Source organism: Neofelis nebulosa, chromosome X (assembly GCF_028018385.1).
Source record: "Neofelis nebulosa isolate mNeoNeb1 chromosome X, mNeoNeb1.pri, whole genome shotgun sequence".
NCBI classification, from domain to species: domain Eukaryota; kingdom Metazoa; phylum Chordata; class Mammalia; order Carnivora; family Felidae; genus Neofelis; species Neofelis nebulosa.
Genome location: NC_080800.1, coordinates 46,175,901 through 46,196,851, shown reverse-complemented (window position 1 = coordinate 46,196,851; position 20,951 = coordinate 46,175,901). Strand labels below are relative to the sequence as shown.

At 39.6% G+C, this 20,951-nt stretch overlaps 1 long non-coding RNA gene and 1 other non-coding gene across 2 annotated transcripts; both read left to right on the top strand.

The window, feature by feature from the left end:
- Positions 1–9,115: 9,115 nt before the first annotated feature.
- LOC131502741 (uncharacterized) lies at positions 9,116–19,551 on the top strand. The gene is made up of 3 exons (XR_009257154.1): positions 9,116–9,245; positions 14,080–14,214; positions 18,778–19,551. It is a non-coding gene; the product is annotated as an uncharacterized LOC131502741 (long non-coding RNA).
- TRNAH-AUG (transfer RNA histidin (anticodon AUG)) lies at positions 10,046–10,130 on the top strand. The gene has a single exon. It is a non-coding gene; the product is annotated as a tRNA-His (tRNA).
- Positions 19,552–20,951: the final 1,400 nt, after the last annotated feature.

Below are 20,951 nucleotides of genomic sequence, written 5' to 3'. Positions count from 1 at the left end.
TTCTGCCAGGATGGGACATCAGATTGGGTAAATGTCCCCGGGGACCTAGGACGGAATTCAGGCCTGCCCTAGAGGCGGAAGGGGAGCTTGATCACCTCCCTGGTGATATAGTCTCCACATAGGACAGGGAAATCCTGAGTGGAAATCTGTCATCTGTCTAAATGTGTGTGTGAGTGCCTATGCTCCACGTTTTCGGCTATGGAGCCTGAGTGGGTCCTACCCTGAGATTCCGTGAAGACCTCATATGGCTCAAGGCAGAATCAGGTCCGCAGAGGCCTGATACAAGTCTGGGGTTTTTACTGACCTGCCAATGCTAAGAGGTGTCTAAATCCCCATGAGAGGAGAGGCCAGGTGGACAAAATGACCTCTTCCCTCATGCTTGTCCTGCGACAGTGTTCACTGGGAGGTACCCATCTAGGATACCAGGATGGGGAGAATTCCTCAAAACCAACTGTTAGAGCCAACGGTCTCTGGTCAGTCTACCTCAGAACGGGGACCTTAAGAAATATTCCCCAGCAGCTGCCCAAACTCACTTTGTTTCAGGGAAATTCCCTGTCTGCTCCAGACTGGCATGGACTGCCTAATTCCACTAGTGGAAAACAAAACAAAACTTTTATTCTATCTAGATTTGCTGAAGGTCAGATAAGCTCATGTTATCTCTGTTCCAATTTGTTAGCAAAAGAATAACTTAAATAATGTTTAATGTTGTCTGTCTCATAGTTTTCATGGGTAATTGTTAAAATAGCTTTCAAAGTCTTTGGTGACCTAAAACGTTAAAGTTTTACTTGCATGATTAATTAAGATTAAATTCATTGTATGTCTAATGAGATAAAAGGCAAAAGCACTAATTACTAGATGTGGGTTTGTGCTTTTGACTTGTTGCAGAAAAACTAAGGATATTTGGGTCTGTTAAAAAAACATGTTTTGTGCTTAATTGATTCATAAGTTTGACATCTAAGGAATCCTGATGTAACAGACAGTTCACAATTGATTACTACTGAGTTTTCCCTGGAGACTATGGTTTCTAGGAGTTACAATTCTGCTAAATGTAATTAAGGCTGATGGAAATAAAAAAACAACTCTGTATGTAAAAAAAGATGGATATGTAAGAAAAATATAAGGAATGGAAATACATTTTTGTGAAAGGTAAAAGAAAGTAATTTTGTCCTCAATGAGACTGGCTATTTGGAGACAAATGGCTTGGGACAAAATCTGAATACAAAGGAAAGTTTAGAAGGTTCATGAGGGAAATCTTTAAAAGGAAATTTTATATTAAATGGATTTTAAATATACACTGGTTTAAGATTTTTAAAAAATCGAGATACATGTAAGTACTGTAAGGTGGATCCTGATTTAATGGCAACCCGTTCTGGAGGGGAAACAATTAAGGGCCCCTTACCTGTATCCAAAGCAGACCTAGAGAAGGAGGAAAGGAAGTCTTCCACCTCCACCTCCTTGGGTTCTCAATCTATATAAAAAGTGCAGTTCTGCTCCCTACTGCCCACCTCATCTGGGCCCGCCCTGTAATATAACAGACATGTTTCCCTTATGAGAAGCTAGAATGCCAGAAGGAGAAACCTTTTACATTACAAGCTTTAAGACAGATAAAGGAGAAGTAGATAAATGTTCTCATCGGATAAGTATATAGAGGTTTTTCAGCATATTACATATGTTTTTGAGTTGACCTGGAAAGATATAATGCTTTTGTTAAATCAGACTCTTAATGAGACAGAAAATTGTGGGGTTCAGGCAGCAGCTAAGAGATATGGGGATGGGCAACTCATTAATTACCATGGGACTGGAGGTCCTATAGGGAACTTGCAACTCCCTAACTAGAACTCAGGCAGTTCCACCTCAAAATCCTGATTGGGGAATGGTATTGCTGCCACTTCCAAGCTTGTATTTTAAAAAACATTAAAATATCTAAGACTCAGCCCCTAAATTATACTAAATTAGCCACTATTTTACAAACACAGAATGAGAGCCCAATAGCCTTCCTACAGAGGTTGAAGGAGACCCTCATTAAATATATGGCTATCTCCCTTGACACCCCTGAGGCTGAGATTATTTTATTATGTTTTATTTATTTTATTTCTTTAAATATGAAATTTACTGTCAAATTGGTTTCCATACAACACCAGTGTTCATCCCAACAGGTGCCCTCCTCAATGCCCATCACCCACTTTCCCCTCCCTCCCACCCCCCATCAACCCTCAGTTTGCTCTCAGTTTTTAAGAGTCTCTTATGGTTTGCCTCCCTCCCTCTCTACCTTTTTTTTACCCTTCCCCTCCCCCATGGTCTTCTGTTAAGTTTCTCGGGATCCACATAAGAGTGAAAACATATGGTATCTGTCTTTCTCTGTATGACTTATTTCACTTAGCATAACACTCTCCAGTTCTATCCATGTTGCTACAAAAGGCCATATTTCATTCTTTCTCATTGCCAAGTGGTATTCCATTGTGTATATAAACCACAACTTCTTTATCCATTCATCAATCGATGGACATTTAGGCTCTTTCCATAATTTGGCTATTGTTGAAAGTGCTGCTATAAATACCGGAGTACAAGAGCCACTATGCGTCAGCACTCCTGTATCCCGTGGATAAATTCCTAGCAGTGCTATTACTGGGCCATAGGGTAGATCTATTTTAATTTTTTGAGGAACCTCCACACTATTTTCCAGAGTGGCTGCACCAGTTTGCATTCCCACCAAAAATGTAAGAGGGTTCCCATTTCTCCAAATCCTCTCCAGCATCTATAGTCTCCTGATTTGTTCATTTTAGCTACTCTGACTGGCATGCGGTGATATCTCACTGTATTTTTAAAAATATGTATCAAAACCAGATAAATCATGTTTTGATTTGTATTTCCCTGATGAGGAGTGACATTGAGCATCTCTTCGTGTGCCTGTTGGCCATCTGGATGTCTTCTTTTAGAGAAGTGTCTATTCATGTCTTCTGCCCATTTCTTCACTGGATTATTTGTTTTTCAGGTGTGGAGTTTGGTGAGTTCTTTATAGATTTTGGATACTAGCCCTTTGTCCGATATGTCATTTGCAAATATCTTTTCCCATTCCGTTGGTTGCCTTTTCGTTTTGTTGATTGTTTGCTTTGCAGTGCAGAAGCTTTTTATCTTGATGAGGTCCCAATAGTTCATTTTTGCTTTTAATTAATTCCCTTGCCTTTGGAGACGTGTCAAGTAAGAAATTGCTGCGGCTGAGGTCAGAGAGGTTTTGTCCTGCTTTCTCCTCTAGGGTTTTGATGCCTTCCTGTCTCATACTCAGGTCCTTCATCCACTTTGAGTTTATTTGTGTGAATGGTGTGAGAAAGTGGTCTAGTTTCATTCTTCTGCATGTTGCTGTCCAGTTCTCCCAGCACCATTTGTTAAAGAGACTGTCTTTTTTCCATTGGATGTTCATTCCTGCTTCGTCAAAGATTACTTGGCCATACTTTTGTGGGTCTAATTCTGGAGTCTCTATTCTATTCCGTTGGTCTATGTGTCTGCTTTTGTGCCAATACCATGCTGTCTTGATGATTACAGCTTTGTAGTAGAGGCTAAAGTCTGGGATTGTGATGCCTCCCGCTTTGGTCTTCTTCAAAATTACTTTGGCTATTCGGGGCCTTTTGTGGTTCCATATGAATTTTAGGATTGCTTGTTCTAGCTTCGAGAAGAATGCTGGTGTAATTTTGATTGGGATTGCATTGAATGTGTAGATAGCTTTGGGTAGTATTGACATTTTAACAATATTTATTCTTCCAATCCATGAGCACAGAATATTTTTCCGTTTGTTTGTATCTTCCTCAATTTCCTTCATAAGCTATGTATAGTTTTCAGGATACAGATCTTGTACATTTTGGTTAGATTTATTCCTAGGTATTTTACGCTTCTTGGTGCATTTGTGAATGGGATCAGTTTCTTTATTTGTCTTTCTGTTCCTTCATTGTTAGTGTATAAGAATGCAAGTGATTTGTGTCATGGATTTTGCATCCTGCGACTTTGCTGAATTCCTGTATCAGTTCTAGCAGACTTTTGGTGGAGTCTATCGGGTTTTCCATGTACAATATCATGTCATCTGCAAAAAGTGAAAGCTTCACTTCATTTTTGCCAATTTTGATGTCTTTGATTTCCTTTTGATGTCTGATTACTGATGCTAGAACTTCCAACACTATGTTACACAACAGCGGTGAGATTGGACATCCCTGTCGTGTTCCTGATCTCAGGGGGAAAGCTCTCAGTTTTTCCCCATTGAGGATGATGTTAGCTGTGGGCTTTTCATAAATGGCTTTTATGATGTTTAAGTATGTTCCTTCTATCCCGACTTTCTCGAGGGTTTTTATGAAGAAAGGATGCTGAATTTTGCAATTGCTTTTTCTGCATTGATCAATAGGATCACATGGTTCTTTTCTTTTCTTTTATTAATGTGATGTATCACATTGATTGATTTGAGAATGTGGAACCAGCTTGCAGCCCAGGAATGAATCCCACTTGATCATGGTGAATAATTCTTTTTATATGTTGTTGAATTCGACTTGCTAGTACCTTATTGAGAATTTTTGCATCCATATTCACCAGGGATATTGGCCTGTAGTTCTCTTTTTTTTGCTGGGTCTCTGTCTGCTTTAGGAATCAAAGTAATGCTGGCTTCATAGAATGAGTCTGGAAGTTTTTCTTCCCTTTCTATTTTTTGGAACAGCTTAAGAAGGATAGGTATTATCTCTGCTTTAAATGTCTGGAAGAATTCCCCTGGGAAGCCATGTGGTCCTGGACTCTTATTTGTTGGGAGATTTTTGATAACTGATTCAATTTCTTCCCTGGTTATGGGTCTGTTCAAATTTTCTATGTGTTCCTGTTTGAGTTTTGGAAGTGTGTGAGTGCTTAGGAATTTGTCCATTTCTTCCAGGTTGTCCAGTTTGCTGGCATATAACTTTTCATTGTATTCCCTGATAACTGCTTGTATTTCTGAGGGATTGATGGTAATAATTCCACTTTCATTCATGATTTTATCTATTTGGGTCATCTCCTTTTTCTTTTTGAGTAGCCTGGCTAGAGGTTTATCAATTTTGTTTATTTTTTCAAAAAACCAACTCTTGGTTTCATTGATCTGCTCTACAGTTTTTTTTAGATTCTCTATTGTTTATTTCTGCTCTGATCTTTATTATTTCTCTTCTTCTGCTGGGTTTGGGGTGTCTTTGCTGTTCTGCTTCTATTTCCTTTAGGTGTGCTGTTAGATTTTGTATTTGGGATTTTTCTTGTTTCTTGAGATAGGCCTGGATTGCAATGTATTTTCTTCTCAGGACTGCCTTTGCTGCATCCCAAAGGGCATGGATTGTTGTCTTTTCATTTTCATTTGTTTCCATATATTTTTAATTTCTTCTCTAATTGCCTGGTTGACCCACTCCTTCTTTAGTAGGGTGCTCTTTAATCTCCATGCTTTTGGAGGTTTTCCAGACTTTTTCCTGTGGTTGATTTCAAGTTTTATAGCATTGTGGTCTGAAAGTGTGCATGGTATGATCTCAATTCTTGTATACTTATGAAGGGCCTTTTTGTGACCCAGTATGTGATCTATCTTGGAGAATGTCCCATGTGCGCTGGAGAAGAAAGTATGTTCTCTTGCTTTGGGATGCAGAGTTCTAAACATATCTGCCAAGTCCATCTGATCCAATGTATCATTCAGGGCCCTTGTTTCTTTGTTGATCCTGCATCTAGATGATCTATCCATTGTTGTTAGTGGGGTATTAAAGTCCCCTGAGATTACTACATTCTTATCAATAAGGTTGCTTACATTTGTGATGAATTGTTTTATATATTTGAGGGCTCCCGTATTCGGCGCATAGACATTTTTAATTGTTAGCTCTTCCTGATGGATAGACCCTGTAATTATTATATAATGCCCTTCTTTATCTCTTGTTACAGCCTTTAATTTAAAGTCTAGTTTGTCTGATATAAGTACAGCTACTCCAGCTTTCTTTTGACTTCCAGTAGCATGATAGATAGTTCTCCATCCCCTCACTTTCAATCTGAAGGTGTCCTCGGGTCTAAAATGTGCCTCTTGTAGACAGCAAATAGATGGGTCTTTTTTTTTTTTTATCCATTCTGATACCCTATGTCTTTTGGTTGGAGCATTTAATCCATTTACATTCAGTGTTATTATTGACAGATATGGGTTTAGAGTCATTGTGATATCTGTAGGTTTCATGCTTGTAGTGATGTCTCTGGTACTTGGTGGTCCTTGCAACATTTCACTTACAGATTCCCCCTTAGGATCTCTTGTAGGGCTGGTTTAGTGGTGATGAATTCCTTCAGTTTTTGTTTGTTTGGGAAAACCTTTATCTCTCCTTCTATTCTGAACGACAGACTTGCCGGATAAAGGATTCTTGGCTGCATATTTTTTTCTGTTCAGCACATTGAAGATTTCCTGCCATTCCTTTCTGTCCTGCCAAGTTTCAGTAGATAGATCTGCTACTACCTTTATGTGTCTACCTTTGTATGTTAGGGCCCATTTATCCCTAGCTGCTTTCAGAATTCTCTCCTTATCCTTGTAGTTTGCCAGGTTCACTATGATATGTCGTGCAGAAGATAGATTCAGGTGACGTCTGAAGGGAGTTCTCTGTGCCTCTTGGAATTCAATGCCTGTTTCCTTCCCCAGATCAGGGAAGTTCTCAGCTATGATTTGTTCATGTACTCCTTCAGCCCCTTTCTCTCTCTCTTCCTTTTCTGGAATTCCTATGATACAGATATTGTTCCATTTGATTGCATCACTTAGTTCTCTAACTCTCTCCTCATACTCCTGGATTTTTTTATCTCTCTTTTTCTCAGCTTCCTCTTTTTCCATAATTTTATCTTCTAATTCACCTATTCTCTCCTCTTCCATAGCATTTCAATCCATGCTATGGCCACCTCCATTTTATTTTGCACCTCATTTATAGCATTTTTCAGCTCCTCATGACTATTTCTTAGCCCCTTGATCTCTGTAGCAATAGATTCTCTGCTGTCCTCTATGCTTTTTTCAAGCCCAGAGATTAATTTTATGATGATTATTCTAAATTCTTGTTCCATTATATTGCTTAAATCGGGTTTGATCACTTTGTTAGCTGTCGGTACTTCCTGGAGTTTCTTTTGAGGAGAATTCTTCCATTTCATCATTTTGCGTAGTCCCTGTGGTAGCTCCAAACTGCAGGGCACTTCCCCTGTGCTGTCGGAAGGAACTTGTGTTGGTGGTCGGGGCTGCAGTCGGACCCGATGTCTGCCCCCAGCCCACCGCTGGGGCCACAGTCAGACTGGTGTGTACCTTATGTTCCCCTCTCCCAGGGGCAGGACTCACTGTGGAGTGATGTGGCCCCTGTCTGGGCTGCTTGCACACTGCCAAGCCTGTGGTGCTGCTTCAATGGGACCTGGTGTATTAGCCAGGGTGGATCCAAGGTGCACAGGCGCGGGAGGTGTAGGCTTAGCTCACTTTGCCGTCAGTGGTCCCCTGCGGGAGGGGCCCTGCAGCACCAGGAGGGAGGCAGGCCCAGTGGAGGGATGGATCCACGGAAGCACAGCGTTGGGCATTTGTGTGGTGATAGCAAGTTCCGTGCCGGGAACTGGTTCCCTTTGGAATATCGCCTGGGGGATGGGAGAGGGAGATGGTGCTTCCCAGGGGGCTTTTTTCCCCTGCCAAGCTGAGCTCTGTCTCCCGGGGCTCAACAACTCTCCCTCCCAGTGTCCTCTTGGCCTACCTGCTCTCTGAGAGCAGAGCTGTTGACTTTTAACCTTCCAGATGTTAAGTCCCATTGGCTGTCAGAACTCACTCCATCCGGCTGCTCTGCTTTTGCAAGCCACACTTCAGGGGCTCTGCTTTGAAGGGCGGGCTGCCCCTCCACTGCCTCAGCTCCCTCCCGCCAGTCCGCATAGCACGTACCGTCTCTCTGCCCTTCCTACCCTCTTCCGTGGGCCTCTTGTCTACGCTTGGCTCCAGAGAGTCCATTCTGCTAGTCTTCTGGCGGTTTTCTGGGTTATTTAGGCAGATGTGGGTGGAATCTAAGCGGGTCAGCAGGATGAGGTGAGCCCTGTGTCCACCTATGCCGCCATCTTCTCCAGACTTCTTCCCAAATCTCTTCTTAAATCATTCTTGCCACAAGCTTCTGTCATCTGGTCCCTCAACTTCTAGGGGAAGTTTAGGTACATTCATATTGTCGCCCACTCAATCTTCAGAACCCTTTTCATGTTGCAAAACTGAAACTCTTTATCAATTAACTCTTTGTTCATCTTTCTCCCAGCCCCTGAAACAACCACTCTACTCTGTCTCTATGAAATTTAGAGAATTATAGCATTTTTACTACCCAATCTGAACCTTATTTGTAAAAATTTCATAGTTTTATTTTCTTTTTCCTATATTTAATTAGTTGCGTACTTGTGTGTGTGTGTGTTTTTTTTTAACTAAATGGTGTTTTTTAGTTAAAGAAAATTATTCAGTCACAGTTCAGGTGCACTACAGAGAAAATAATAACTCTAAAGTAAAAATTCAAACACTCATTGACTGTGTTTGGGAATTTATTTGCTTGATTGAGTCAATATTCAGTGATACCTAGCAGGAGTTTAGCAGTGTCCTGGAGGAATGGTTTCCAAAGTTCAGGGTCCTTGCCCTGGAGGTTCTTATAGTTTCATGGGGGAGCCAGACCAATCTGTTCAATCTAGGAAGATTTATTAAGTGCCTACAATGTGCCAAAAAATGTTCCAGATGTTTGGGTTACAGCAGTACACAAAATAGACAAATATCCCCGTGTCCCCCAAATCTTATTCCCTCAGAAGCACTAAAGGGTGAACATATTAATAATTTATGGGTCATCTGATCCAGACACATGTCCAGTCTCTGTCAGTAGTATTTGGGGCTGGAATATACCATAATTCCTTGTTATGTACTATGATATTTTTATTCCACCCTCCCCCAAAAGTAAAGTAAAGTAAAGTAAAGTAAAGTAAAGTAAAGTAAGGTAAAGTAAAGAAGTAAAGTAAAGTAAAAGTAGAGGCATTAGGATTGAAGGGAGGTAATAGGATGTGGTCCCAAAAATGGCACCCCTAGTGTGCCATAGCAACACAGCCTTGTAATTGTGAGGTAGATCCATGATGTCACTGTGTCCTAGAGGATTCATAAGGGTGGAAGACCAGGGTGACTATCACCCTTCATCCCCAGCTCAGCTAACTACCATCCTCACTACCAAGCTATCTTGAAGTTCTCTTCATTCATTTAAATTCTATTTTGAGTGGTAAGTAAAGTTTTACTATTTCCTTCTATGACACACTACGAATTTCATTTTGGATTTTCTCAGTATTTCATTTTAAGATATTTCCCAAGTGATTCTCTTGCTTTTGTGGGCATATAATATTGATACACAAAAATCATGTCTTTTCAATCAACCAGTGACTCTGTTTATTTCACATCGATTTTATTTTATTTTATATTTTATTTTTATTTTTTTTTCAACGTTTTTTATTTATTTTTGGGACAGAGAGAGACAGAGCATGAACGGGGGAGGGGCAGAGAGAGAGGGAGACACAGAATCGGAAACAGGCTCCAGGCTCCGAGCCATCGGCCCGGAGCCTGATGCGGGCCTCGAACTCACGGACCGCGAGATCGTGACCTGGCTGAAGTCGGACGCCTAACCGACTGCGCCACCCAGGCGCCCCTACATCGATTTTAATATGAGATTTGTACTATCTCAGATTTTCCCCATATTGTTCTCCTTTTCTACATGTCCACTGTTCAATATTTGCTTTTTTTTAATTTTTTTTAACGTTTATTTATTTTTGAGACAGGGAGAGACAGAGCATGAACGGGGGAGGGTCAGAGAGAGAGGGAGACACAGAATCCGAAACAGGTTCCAGGCTCTGAGCTGTCAGCACAGAGCCCGACGCGGGGCTCAAACCCACGGACTGCGAGATCATGACCTGAGCCGAAGTCGGACGCTTAACTGACTGAGCCACCCAGGCGCCCCAATATTTGCTTTTAACGTTATTGAATTTTAAAAGAAAATAAGTCAATTTAACAATAAAACAATTTAGGGGTGCCTGGGTGGCTCAGTTGGTTAGGCATCTGACTATGGCTCAGGTCATGATCTCGTGGTTTGTGAGTTCGAGCCTCACCTCGGGCTCTGTGCTGACAGCTCGGAGCCTGGAGTCTGACTAAGATTCTGTCTCCCTCTCTCTCTGCCCCTCCCCCACTCGCACACTGTGTCTCTCTTTCTCTCTTGATAATAAATAAACATTTAAAACTTAAAAAAAATACAACAATTTAACAAAACATGCTGGACCAAAAAAAAAATGTATATAAAGTACATTTTAATGCTGTAAAGTATATATACATATATCCATACCGACACATAGAAACAAAATGGTTGGATAGAGAGATGTAAAAATGTTAGTGTTTGCCTGTGATCTATTTTCTTTTCTGTGTGTTTGGAGTTATATGACTCTCTGAATATTGTACCTTTATTATTTTATAGGATACAATGTATACTATTTGGTAGAAAATTAAAGATTCATGTGCTGTGTCTTAGGTTGCATATATCAATTATGTGAAAATTCTATTTCTAATTACCTTCATATGAGCCAAAATTAGACTATTTTTTATTCAGTGTTTTTGAGCTTCCATCATATTCTATCCAGTGAAGCTCTGTGAATTCTCAAGCAGCTTTAACCTCTGTTTGTTGAATAAAAAACTAGCTAAGTATTCATATCTGCCTGTGAACCCAATCCTATCATTTGAAGTTTATCTATAATACAGTTTTCCTAAAAAAGTGAATATTGGAAATCTGTGAGAGAAAGCTCACAGGTTGATCTGGTAAATCAGTGCATTGCCTCTTATTGACTCTATTAACCTTAGTCTATGTTCCTTTGCTAAGTCTGTTCCTCGTCAGTTAAATAAGCCTAATAAATCTTATTATAGTTTTATGTGTTCAACACTTGGTGATTGTCAATAATAATCATTCTCAGTACTCCTAATTGATCTTTAACAGAACGAACACATCAGGTTGCAGTGAAAACATTTCTCTTTCTCATGGCAACATATCTGTTGTTGATATTTACAGTTGAACATGGTATGACTAGGAATTTTAAGCACTTCAAATGTAAATGTGAGGTTTGATGTGATGTCATAGAGGAAACTACCAAACAATCCAGCTCCTGCTTTCTGCCTCAGTGTCCCTCTCCATGCTGGGTGTGGGTGGCTGACTAATAAGGACAGCCTGTACTCTGGGGAAGTGAGAGGCACCCACTTAGTCCAAAACAACTGTCAGGACTGTACTCTGGGTAGAACTAGGTGGATGGTGGTGACCACATCCAAGCAATTTCCTCCCTCTGTGTTTAGCAATTTGCACTGTTCTCTGACTACCTCCTGTCCAGTATCACTCAACCAGGAAAGCAGCGTTAATAAAGCCTACCATTTGCTGAACACCTACTTAGCATCGGGCACTTAATTCATTTCAGCCACAAATATTGATTAAGAATAATCTATGTGCCAGGCAGTGTTGTTGGAGCAGGGGATGCACCAGTGAACTAAGCAATCTAAAATGCCTGCCCTTGTTGAGTTTATATTCTAGTGGGAGAGACAATGATAAACAATATAAATAAATCAACAAATGATGAAATGCAGTCAAAGGTAATGTGCTGTTAGAAAAGTAGTGAAAGAAAGGAGGAGTGGGAGTGCTGATTGGTGGGTATGCAGTTTTAAATGGTGTGTTCATGGCCAGTCTTGTTGAGAAGGTGACATTAAGCAGATACTTGAAGACGGTGAGGGATCAGAGAACAAGGGTATGTAGAGGAACAATGCTGCAGGCATTGAGAAGAACCCTACACACTCCTGAAGAGGGAGTGTGTATTCTATGAATTCCAAGAACACTGAGCTGGGCACTGCTGTTACAACTCCGAAATCACACTCTAGTGGGCTTGGGAGAGATACATGATTGTATGAGCAGTTACAGCAAATTTGTAAGTACTTACCTAAGTTAGAGAGAATAAAGGGGACTTTGTCAGCATCTGCCTTTTAGAGAAGTCAGATGTGCTTGCCTGAAGAAGTACCCTGAACCTCAGAACTGAAGGGATAGAAGTTAATCAGGATGAGGGAAGGAGTTATCCAGACAGAGGCATTAGCGTGACTGCCATTAGGAAGTACATCTCATAACTCTGCCTGTAGGGAAGGTAATTGTCTTAGGCCACCAGCTATTGCATTCTGAAATCCATCTCCACATTTTTATTAGACCACATTTCCCACAGGCTGCTCTCAGTCCATGACTGAGTGTGGCAGTGATAATAAGATAAGACTATTCCTGGGAGGCTGATTTTGTTTCTGTTCCATATGCACTTTATTCCCTTTCTGCCTTTTTCTGCCTTTTTGGTAATATTTTCTGGTTCCATTTTATCTTTTGTTGGCTTATTAGCAATAACTTTGGTTGTTATTTGAGGGTTTGATCTTGAGCTTAAAATGTACTTTTATTTTATCACAGTATACTTTTAAATAAAGCTATGTTTATTTAACTTAATGAGAACATTACGTTAATATTTCATTTCCCTCCTCCCAACCTTTGTGGGTTTTTCTCCATACATTTTACTTTTACATGTGTTTAAAACAATTTTAATGTTTATTTATTTTTGAGAGAGATAGAGACAGAACACGAGCAGGGGAGGGGCAGAGAGAGAGAGAGGGAGACACAGAATCCGAAGCAGGCTCCAGGCTCTGAGCTGTCAGCACAGAACCCGACACGGGTCTCAAACCCATGAACCATGAGATCATGACCTGAGCCAAAGTCAGATGCTTAACCGACTCAGCCACCCAGGTGCCCCTACTTTTACATATGTTTAAATCCCTACATTACATTGTTATTTTTTTCATGAAGAGTCAAATATCTTTCAAAGAGTTTAAATAGTAAGAAAAACATCTTATACCTCTACCCATGCAGTTACTATTTCAGGTACTTTCCATTGCTTTGCAGAAATCTATGTTCCCATTTGGTGCTGTTTTCCTTCTGCCTGAATGACTTGCTTGAACATTTCTTATAAGGGGAGGTCTGCTGTTGATTAATCCTCTTAGATTCTGTGTATGTGAAAAAGATGTTATTTAGGACATTATTTTGTCATTATTTTTGAAAAAATATTTTCACTGCTTATAGAATTCTAGGCTCAGAGGTTTTCTTTTTGCTTTAGCAAATGTTGCTTACGTTGTCATTACTTGGGTTGTTTCTCAGGAAAAATCCCTCTGGGTAATTAACATTTTTTACCTTTCTGGTTGCTTTAAGATTTTCTCTTTATCACTGGTTTTGAGCAATTTGATTATCATGTGCCTTAGTATAGTTTCCTTCATGTTACTTGTGCTTTATTGAGTTTCTTCCATTTGTGGGATTATAGTTTTCATCAATATGGAAAAACTGGGGGCATTATTTCTTCAAATGTTTTATCTGTCCCCACCTCTTGATCCACTCCTCCAGGGACCCCAATTGCACATATATGAGAGCTGCTGGAAGTTCTCCCACAGCTCACTGATGCTCTGTGAATTTATAAAAACATTTCTTTTTCCTCTTCATTTAATTTTGGATAACTTATATTGCTATCTTTAAAGTTCAGTACTTTTTCTGCAATTCATCTATAGTCCATTTGTGGGTTTTTTGGTTTTTTTTTTTTGGTATTTTACATATCTTGACTTTTTTCAATTTAATTTTTAAAATTTTCATTCCAGTAAAGTGAGAATACAGTATTATATTAGTTTCAGGTGTACAATATAGTGATTCAACTATTCTATATATTATTCAGTGCTCTTAACTTTTTAAACATATGGAATATTGTTATAATAACTGTTTTACTGTTCTTATCTGCTATTTTTAACTTCTGTGTCAGTCTGGGCTATTCTCAATTGACTCATTTATCATCCCATTATGAGTTGAATTTTCCTGCTTATTTGCATGCCTGCTAAGTTTTGATTGAATGTATGATAATGGATGCTACCTTATCGAATGATGGATATTACTGTGATGCTAAAATTATTCTTGTGCTTTTTCTACTATGCAATTAAATTACTTGGAAACACTTTGATTCTTTGGGTCTTCCATTTAGGATTTAGTATAACTGGAGCTGTAGATGGAGCAGTAGATGGCTAATTATTCTCCATGACCAAGAAATGATCCTTCTGAGTACTCTACCTAACATCCCATAAATCCTGAGGTTTTCCAGCCTGGCTGTTGGGAACAGGTACTTTTCTAATTTCTGTGCAAGTACTAAATATTGTCTTCTCTAATCCTAGCACATGATTCTTTCTCTGTCCTCAGAAATTACCTCACACCCAAGTGTTGACGGGAACCCTCTTATGATCCTATAGATTTTACATTTAAATCTTGGCATATATTCCTAACCTACCCTCCAGTCACACCAGCAGTGTATGAAAATAATGTTTATGCCTCAACTTCTTCAATAGTTTTTGTGTATTCACTTATTTATTTGTTCATTCATTCATCTATTTACTTATGTTTTAATACTGTTCGGTGGAACTAGAGCAGCACCAGGTCTGGGGATACTTACTCCCCACTACTGACAAAAGACTCCTCTGAGTACTAATCCAGTTACCCACGTATCCCTAGGTTTTCCAGTCTTACTGATTTAACAGGCACAATTACCACCTACTCCAAGCACTAGGCACTGTTCCTTCTAATCCTTTCAGATGGTACTTTCCCTGGCATCACATACATGTGCTTAATACATGAGGGAGACCCTTTGACCCCTAAGGTTTTCTCTCATTGCAGCTTTCTCCTCTCTGGTATCTTTTGAACACTAGTTGCCTTGATCTCTCAGAAACTCAGTTCTCTCTTCTCAACTCAGAAAGTCCACTGGCTCCATCTGGGTCCCCCACCCACCCACGTGCGGTAGCCTGAAAACCTTCTCTGAGCAGTCATTGTTCACATCTCTTTTGTTTCTTCTCTCTCAAGGATCACTGTCCTTCACATTACCTGATATACAAGGATTTGCCGGCAAATGTTTTATATATTTGGTCTGTTTTTCCATTGTTACAAGTGGGAGTTCAAAGTTAAATATACCATTTTGGCTAGCAATACAAGTAGATAGCCAATTGTGACACAAGGACTCCCCCCCACCCCAGTGACTTTGCAAACTCTACTTAGAACTGATGTGTTGGGACACCTGGGTTGGTTAAGCGTCTGACTTTGGCTCCAGTCATGATCTTACAGTTTGTGAGTTCCAGCCCCGTGTTGGGCTCTGTGCTGACAGCTCAGAGCCTGGAGCCTGCTTCAGATTCTCTCTCTGCCACTCCCCCACTTGTGAGCTCTCTCTCGCGCTCTCTCTCTCCCTTTTTCTCTCTTTCTCTCAAAAATAAATAAATAAACATTAAAAAAAAAGAACTGCTATGTAGTCAAAGATGCTTTTACCCAACCTTTATTCCTTCTCTGTTCTTCACTAGAGTTCAGACCAGAATAAGGTTCTAAAGGCTCTCTCCTAGCTTCCCCTGAATTCATGCTTTCTCTCACAGATGTTTCCCCTAATAAATTTTTTGCACATTGAATTCTGTTTTAACATCAGCTCCTCCCAGGTTCTGAACTAATGCAAAAGTAAGATACTCTGATCCACAAGAGGAATATGTTCTTTGCGATGATAATATTTTCTCTACAGAGGCTATGTCTTATTTACTGAGTGTGGCCTGAAACCTTAAGTTTTAAATGCATATTACCCTGTCCATGGAACTAGTCTATTTTATTCAATCAAACCTTTATGGATGTATATTTAAGTTCTTTCCAGTTCTACACCTTTTCAAATATAGCTAGGGTAAATATCTTTGTTCAGAAAGCTTTGTACATCAATCTGATCATTTGATTAGAAGACATTTTTAAAAAGAAAATGTATGGACCTTATGGAGTTTACATGTAAATCTTGATGCATATCCCTAGCCTGCCTCTCAGTCTCACTAAGAGTGTATGAAGGTAAGTGTTATCTCTCATTCTTTCCAACGTTATATATTTACTTACTTCTGCTTAGTAGTATTTATCAAAGGATGAGATTAAAAAGGAAGTAAAGCAGGTCTCAGAGTTTATACAATAATCTTGTTCTATGGATAATTATGTCTCCCTTGTAACTGAAGGTTTCCTGCACTTCAGACTTCAGGGAGTGAGTATGTCTTGAATCAAACGTGACTTTGTCGTGGTTCCCACAACCACTCAGTAAAACACTTGGATTTATTGTGCCTGTCCCCCTAGGAAACACCTCACAGCACAGATGTGTCTCCACTGACTCTGGCTTTGAGGAAAAGCATATCTGAAGCAGAATTCCAGCCCCATCACTTACTAACTGTGTCTGTGACCTTAAGCAAGCTGCTGTACCTCTGGGTGCCTCAGTTTCTGGTACATAATTGAGGGTCAGGAGGTGTGAGAGGCATAGGCAAGTTTTGAGCCCTGGTCAAAGACTTAAACATAGCACCTGAGGTTCCATTCACCTGTGAAGATGAGGCTCTGAGACCCAATCCTTCTCCTCCTGCTCTCCCCAGAAGGAAACATATGAGGCTGCAAACAGCCTAGTTATGGTCTAAAAGATGCCATTAATGCCAGGCTTGGGAAAGTCACACATGAGTGAGGAGGGGGAAAATGCCAGGACTCCTGACAATCTCCTTTAGTTTCACAACACTCAGTGATTGCAGGAGTAAGATCATTCCAATTCATAAGGGCCGGTGCAAAAACATCTAGGGATTTTACAAACCAGTTGTTAGATTGTCAGCAGCTTGAATCAGTAAAGGCAGGAGTGTTTACATGACAGAAGTTAGCCAACATATGTTACAGTCTGGTGCATTCTCCCCTCCCGCTACCAGAACCAGTTTACCAGTGCACTACCAATGTGCAAAAGTCGATGGGGTTGGTGCCACTTGTATGCTTTTCTCTTAGTTTACCTATCTAACACACTCACTTTATTTCATCCTTGGGTGAGTTGTTTAAGTAGAGGTAAAATAATATATTGTAAAAGTAAGGATCTAACACCCATAGTTTATTCTGTAGCCTATTGTACCATCATTCAGGTCCCCACCTTTAAATGAACATTGTAGAAACTGACACACCTTGGGTGGGTTTAAGGAATCTGTTGGGGAATCCAAAGGTCATGGATGAAGTTTGTCAAAGTCACTGGGAGGGTTCCCAGCAGTCAACAGAGGACTTAACTTTGTCTCCCTGGTGACAAACAGCCACCAGAAATGAGCCACTAGAGAGAACTAAAATAACTTAGTTAAGATTCACTCTTGACATAGCAGAAAACATAATTAAATTAGTTTAACTTGTGATATGATAAGAAATTATGTCAGAGAAACAAAAGTCCACTGCAGAGTAGTTATATACATGATTAACTTCATAAGTCAATGATGCCATAAAGTAACAAACTCCATATTTCTGAGCTTCTATTCTCACTGGATGGGCTTCTCCTAAGTCCAGATCCCCTTGTGGTACAGAAATTGTTGTCACAGGTCCAGGCACCATATCCAGACACATCAGCATTCGATGGAAAACAAAGGTCTGACCCTTACCGTGTGTATGGTATTCTGAGTCAGGAAGCCTTTCCCCCCAAAGCAGAGCTCTCAGACTGCAGTTCCAATCATCTCATTTTGAACTTGAATAAAATGTTGATATATTTGTAGTTTTACAAGGAATGTCTATCATATTTCATCTATTAAAAATTAAATTTATTAGCTACACTCTTCTATTTAACATTTAATCTTTGTTGGATGAACAGGATTTGATGTATGGTTTTACATTTGATTATTTCTCCCTCCTAACATCTGATATTTAACTATGACACTAGATATATAAAACATCATCCCAGATTATGTTAGGATCTAGGATTGAAGAGAGGGAAAGACAGCATGATCTCTGACCTCAAGGAGCCAACTAGTCTGTTGGGAGACATTCAATAAAACAAGCACTGACAAGAAACTGTGATAAGTGTTTTCTATTAGAGAGAAGATAATTGTATGGACTTGTCTGCACTTAGCAGGAAATGACCTAATTCCAGAGGGTCAGAGAAAGCCTCCTGAGAGTGAAGGTAACTAGCAATCAGCCAGATTAAGATGGAGGAAATCATTCCTGACAAAGGATGTATGAGGTTGTGCACAAGAGCAAGTATGAGGTTGTGGAAATTAGAGCACAGGCCACGTGATGAATAGAAAGAGGATGAAATTTGGCTGAAACATAGCATGTGGGATGCTGACTCAAGATACTGCATGAAACATAGTGAGCTTTACTGAATATTTATTGAGTTAATTACTTTTCTATAATATCACTGATTGGAAGAACATTCTCTAAATTCTTAGGTCAGTACTGATGGATTATTTGCATAGGCATCTGTCTTTAACAGTTCCTCAGACTTTTAAGGATGCCATATTATATTTGACATTTGTTTCCTTAGTCTTCTAGAACCAACAGTTTCTCTTAGGAGCCCTGGTTCCATTTATTAGAAAATGGTATAAAGTAAAAAGACTAAGACCTGGATGCTGGGTTTGCTCATTATGACTAATAATACAAAACTCTCCAAAACAGGATAATAATTGCCAAACTAGTGGATTTTTGTGTCCCATGTTTACAGGAGAAAAGTAGAGTCTGGATAAAGAATGTCACTGTAATATGTCTTTCACTCTATGTTTAATCATTAATATGCTTCATTATTATTGGTTTCATTCCCATTAGAAAATAAGGATATTTCTCTACATTAAAAAATAAAAACTAATTTTTTATGACCCTCCCTGTTCTTTCTTCTCCTTCCACCACTTTTTTTCAGCTTGACAACTTTTGGCTGCAGTCTTTTTTTCTTATTAATTTCAAGCAAACTGAGAACCTTGAGTTTCAATTTCCTGTCCAGCCCTGAGATTCAAAGGTAGCTTTGAGCTGAGACTATTTGTCCATGGATCCTCCACGTAAAGTTACCCCACCTTTTAATTCTGATTCATTGCTGATTCCACCAAAAGAAATGTCCCAGAAACTTACATCAACTTCCCAGTCATCTTTCTCCAAAGTGCAAAACCTGGATCGTATTAGCTTTAGCCCCAGTTTTAATAGCAACTACCTCACCCCTCTACCAGAGGAAACGATCCAACAGCAATACAGAGATGAGATGAGCCAACATGAGAGGCGGTGGGAGAAGTCAGCGTTCCCTCAGAGGAAAAAGACATTCATGGAGAACATGAGACAGAAAAGTTACTATCACATGGCACCTTATCGGGTTGAAAGGGAAGGAAAGATCTATTTCTCACATGATAGAGATCAGAATAAGTGTAAATGCCATTATTGCCTCATTCAAAGGGAAGCTATTTCGGGGAACTCTAAAGGGCAAAACGCATCCTCTTGGAAAATGCTAGTAGAAGGCTTTAGCCACTTGAACATCAACTCTGATACCACAGAGTCCCGCTGTCCATCAGAAAAGCTTCCACAGGAGTAGAAAAGAAAGAAGAGCCATCAATAGAGGGAGAAGAAAATCAAACAATTCCTCAGAGGCTCTGAAAACAATAATTGAAATAAACCGACACTCATCCTCATGTGATGAGATCAGAATTAATTCAGATGTGTGAATATTGATTTTTATCCAAGTCCTTGGGTGGAACTTTTTGGGAAGCAAACAATTAGGGATGGTCACTAGGAGAAGCAAGATCCAATGTCTGGCAAAAAATCATATTACAAAGAAACAATGCTTCAGTGATTTTAGGGTGATTCTGGGGCATGCTAGGAGCAAACTACTCTGAGGCTGGGAAGATGGTTAAACAATGGCTTTTAATCTGCCATTATTTCGTTTTCATGATGCAACTTGCTTTTTCCCTCCTGGGATCTTTTTTTCTCTTATATATTGTCATTAAGGTATAAAGGACCCATGTAGTGTGAATGTCTGGCTGGTTGCAAAGTGCTTTTGTTCTGTTTTATGGGTTCGCCACAAGAAAAAGCACTGTGTCTGATGAAATGCATGTCTGTTTTGGAATTCTGAAGTTAATGATAAGATGAGATCCACATCTAAAGTTTTGAATTAAAAGAATGTGTTGTAAAGGGAAGTGTGAATAGAGCTTGTGGGCTTCACACTGAATTGTTTTGGTAGAACATACTTACCAAGAAGCAAGTATAGGTAAACATTTTATGCTTCTTTAAAATTGAGTATTAATCTTCCCTATGAAAAAAAATTCTAATGTGTTGCCTCAATTGTCAGCACCAATTACCTGTGTATATAAATAAGCCTATTATTCAAAGTCAGATATTTTATTCAGTATTGCCTGGCTCATATTTTGTCAAAGGACACTACATATGTAGATTTAGAGTAGAGGTGTAGGAAAGAGGTTTTGAAACATTTGCATTACTCTTTGGGATACCATAGTCAGGATGGCGTGAGGAGCAACCATGCCATTGGATGGACCAACTTCTCCATCTGGGTAGCAATGGGAAGCAGAATATCCTGCCTGGAGTGTAAGCATCTGCATGTTGTTCAGTTACCACTGGCTTAGGCACTCCATGATACGTTCTTCACTCTCAGGTGCTCCTTCTATGTTTAATATGAACAATACTCCCATGCCTGCTGTAGGGAGTTAAAAGCAGAATCATGTTGTTTGTACTTCTCCCAAAATTATGACAGAGATTAGAGATGTGGTTTGGGTTTTCATGATATGAAATTAGCTACATTTCTCAACTTCGTTCCTGTAGAAATTTCTGACAGTACCCCACCACAGAACATAACATTCTGTTAATGGGAAAACTACCTTAGCTCTGGAGCTATCTCCTTTCCTACGCAGTCTTCAGCAATGTGACTCAGTAAAATCCATGATATTTTCACACATGGAAATTACTTCAAGACTTACCAATTAACAGGGACTGGATTACAGTTTTGTGATTGCACCAGAGAGTATGGGAGTTAAACTAATCCTATATGGTTTATACCACAATTCAAGGGGACAATGTAAAAAAACAAAAACAAAAGTT